Consider the following 4,263-nt stretch of genomic DNA (forward strand, 5'->3'; position numbering starts at 1 on the left):
GAAGCCAAAAATTTGTCGCGGGTGGTTATAGGTAAATGTCGTCAGTCAACCCTCCGTGAAAGCAACGGCAGACAATCGTTTTGCTCCCTTTTCCCTGGATTGCCTGAGCAGACGCCACAGCATGGCAAGCCTGGAGCCCATGCAGCTCACCGCAGCAGTTATGACCATTGTAAACACCTCGTGCATTATCATGCAGTTTATGCAGAACCAGAACCTGAAAAACCAGGCGAGGAGGCGATGGCAGCACAGTGACGAGAGTGATGAGGACATGGACCCAGATTTCTCTAAAACTACAGTCCCTGGCAATTTGGAGGTCATGGTGTTAATGGGGCAGGCTCATGCTGTGGAATGCCAATTCTGGGCCTGAGAAACAAGCACAGACTGGTGGGACCGCATAGTGTTGTATGTTTGGGATGATTCCCAGTGGCTCCGAAACTTTCGCATGTGTAAGGGCACTTTCATGGAACTTTGTGACTTGTTTTCCTCTGCCTTGAAGCACAAGAATACCAAGATGAGAGAAGCCCTCACAGTTGAGAAGCGAGTGGCAATAGCCCTGTGGAAGCTTGCAATGCCAGACAGCTACCGGTCAGTCGGTAATCAATTTGGAGTGGGCAAATCAACTGTGGGGGCTGCTGTGATGCAAGTAGCCAATGCAATCATTGAGCTGCTGCTATCAAAGGTAGTGACTCTGCGAAATGTGTAGGTCATACTAGATGGCTTTAATGCAATGGGATTCCCTAACTGTGGTGGGGTTATAGACGGAACACATATCCCTATCTTGGGACCAGACCACCAGGGCAGCCAATACATAAGCTGCAAGGGGTACTTTTCCATGGTGCTGCAAGCACTGGTGGATCACAAGGGATGTTTCACTAACATCAACATGGGATAGACAGGAAAGGTTCATGATGCTCGCGTCTTCAGGAACTCTGGTCTGTTTAAAGGGCTGCAGGAAGGGATTTACTTCCCAGACCAGATAATAACTGTTGGGGATGTTGAAATGCCTATGGTTACCCTTGGGGACCCAGCCTACCCCTTAATGCCCTGGCATATGAAGCCGTACACAGGCATCCTGGAGAGTAGTAAGGAGCTGTTCAACTATAGGCTGAGCAAGTGCAGAATGGTGGTAGAGTGTGCATTTGGATGTTTAAAGGGTTGCTGGCGCAGTTTACTGACTTGCTCAGACCTCAGTGAAACCAATATTCCCATTGTTATTTCTGCTTGCTGTGTGCTCCACAATCTCTGTGAGAATAAGGGGGAGATGTTTATGGTGGGGTGGGAGGTTGAGACAAATCATCTGGATACTGAATACGTGCAGCCAGACACCAGGGCAATTAGAAAAGCACAGCAGGAAGCACTGAGCATCAGAGAAGCTTTGAAAACCAGTTTCATGACTGGCCAAGGTACCGTGTAGCACTTCTGTTTGTTTCTCCTTTATGAAAACCCGCCCCCTTGGTTGACTCTAATTCCCTGTAAGCCACTTGCCCTCCCCCCTTCGATCACAGCTTGCTTGCAAAGGAAATAAAGTCACTATCATTTAAGGACCATGTATTCTTTATTAACTGATTATAAAAATAGGGAGATAACTCACAAGGTAGCCCGGGTGGAGTGTGAGAGGAGGGTAGGAGGAAAGGAAAAGGCTACTTCAAAACTTATTGAATGACAGCCTTCTGTTGCTTGGGCTGTCCACTGGGGTGGAGTGGTTGGATGCCCGGAGCCTCCCCCCGCCACGTTCTTGGGCATCTGGGTGAGGGGGTTATGGAACTTGGGGTGGTTAAACAGGGGCTGCAGAGGCAGTCTGTGATCCTGCTGCCGTTCATGAACTTCCAACTGATGCCAGAACATGTCCGTTTGATCGTGCAGTAGCCCAGTGTTGCATCCTGCCTCCTCTGATCTTCCTGCCACCACCTCTCCTCACTTTCATCAGCCACTTTCCTGTACTGTGTTACTGTGTCCCTCCACACATTCTGCTGAGCTCTGTCAGTGCCAGACGACTGCATGAGTTCAGAGAACGTTTCATTGCACATGCGTTTTTTTCTCCACCTTATCTCAGATAGCCTTTGGTATGGAGGAGGGAGGTTTGAAACATTTGCAGCTGTGGGAGGAAAAAAAAGGAGTGAAGTATTTAAAAAGATACATTTTACAGAGCAATGGTGAGACTCTTTCATGGTGAACAGCACTATTCACATTACATAGCACATGTGATTTTGGTATAAGGTCGCATTTTGCATCTTATATTGAGTGCCTGCGACTTTGGTGTTAGAGATCACACATGCAGTGCCGGGCAACAGAATTCGGCTTGCAGGTGGCCATGGTAAGCCATAGTCTTTCGGCTTCTGCAACCTTCATAACAGCAGCTTCTTCCTTTCCCATACCAAGCAAAGCCCATTGAGTTGGCCATTTAGTGCTGCCGTTTTCATGTTAACATGCAGCAGCAGAAACCAAACTACCCCTCCACCATCCAATTCTCTGGGGTGTTTGCTTTACCCCTCCCCCCACCACGTGGCTAGTATCAGGGAAGATTCCTGCTAGCCAAATGTGAACAGCTCAGAGCCAATGCCCCCCGGCCCCAATGTGTGGCTAACTGCGAGGAGGATTTCTTTTCTGGCACAGGCAAACAGCCCAGTAGGAACGGCCACCTCTGAATGTCCCCTTAATTAAATTTCCGTATTTCAACCAGGTTATCATGAATGATATCACTCTCCTGAAAATAACACAGAGAGATAAAGAATGGATGTTGCTTGAATGCCAGCAAACACTGGGACCAGGCTTTGTCATGCAATGATACCAGATTACTTGCTACTAGCATGGCGTGGTAAAGCATCCTACCATGGAGGACGGAATAAGGCTGCTCTTCCCAGAAACCTTCTGCAAAGGCTTTTAGAGTACCTCCAGGAGAGCTTCATGGGGATGTCACTGGAGGATTTCTGCTCCATCCCCAGACACACTGACAGACTTTTCCAGTAGCAGTACTGGTCACGAATGCACCCCAAGTCCTCAGGGCAAATTAATCATTAAAAAATGCTTGCTTTTAAAACATGTATTATATTTTAAAAGGTACACTCACCAGAGGTCCCTTCTCTGGCTTCGTTGGGTTGGGAGGGTATTTCAGTCAGGGTGAGAAAAAGATCCTGGCTGTCGGGGAGAATGGTGTGCTGTGTGCTCTCCTCAAGCTCGTCCTCCTCCTCCTCATCTTCCCCGTCCACAAAATCCTCAGGCATGGCGGAGAGTGCCCCATCATTGGAGTCCACGGACAGGGGTGGGGTAATGGTGGGGGCCCCCCCCTAGAATTGTATGCAGCTCAGCATACAAGCGGCATGTCTGGGGCTCTATCCCGGAGCGTCCGTTTGATTCTTTGGTTTTCTGGTACGCTTGTCTGAGCTCCTTAAGTTTCACATGGCACTGTGTTGCATCCCTGCTATAGCCTCTGTCCCTCATGGACTCGGAGATTTTTTGAAATGTTTTGGCATTTCATCTTTTGGAATTAGTTCTGATATCACAGATTCATCTCCCCACACAGCGATCAGATCTAGTACCTCCCATTTGGTCCATGCTGGAGCTCTTTTTTGATTCTGGGACTGCATGGTCACCTGTGCTGATGAGCTCGCCTGGCCAAACAGGAAATGAGATTCAAAAGTTCCGGGGGCTTTTCCTGTACACCTGGCCAGTGCATCTGAGTTCAGAGTGCTGTCCAGAGTGGTCACAATGGTGCACTGTGGGATAGCTCCCGGAGGTCAATATCGTCAAATTGCATCCACACTAACCCTAACTCGAAATGGCGATGTCGATTTCAGCACTAATTCCCTTGTCAGGGAGGAGTACAGAAATCAGTTTTAAGAGCCGTTTATGTTGAAAAAATGGCTTCGTTGTGCGGATGGGTGCAGGGTTAATTCGATTTAACAAATTCGATTTGCAAAATTCAACATAAACTCGTAGTGTAGACTAGGCCTGAGAAAAATTACACTATATACGTATACAGCTGAAGGAGATTACTGAATGTCTTACTCTGTTTTCTTTCCAGGCAGATCTCTAGAGTTAATGGACAAAAGATAAAGTCAAATACATACAAAAGTGATCCAAGCTAATGACTTAGTCACAATGGAAAGAAATGTTATAATAAGTTTGGCTTAAAGTGGGCTGAAATTTGGGTATTGGTACATATAAAACCTATCAATGGGGCTGAGGTCAGTGGAGATGCTTTAGATTTAGTGCAGTGATAACAAGATCAAAATGTAGCCCAGTTGTTTTTTCTTCCACTATTTA

The 4,263-nt window shown here is 47.3% G+C and overlaps 1 pseudogene; it reads right to left on the minus strand.

The window, feature by feature from the left end:
• Window positions 1-1,645: 1,645 nt before the first annotated feature.
• LOC144262452 (uncharacterized) lies at window positions 1,646-3,584 on the minus strand (annotated as a pseudogene).
• Between the last annotated feature and the right edge of the window lie 679 nt (window positions 3,585-4,263).

This window comes from Eretmochelys imbricata, chromosome 3 (genome assembly GCF_965152235.1).
Source record: "Eretmochelys imbricata isolate rEreImb1 chromosome 3, rEreImb1.hap1, whole genome shotgun sequence".
NCBI classification, from domain to species: Eukaryota; Metazoa; Chordata; order Testudines; family Cheloniidae; genus Eretmochelys; species Eretmochelys imbricata.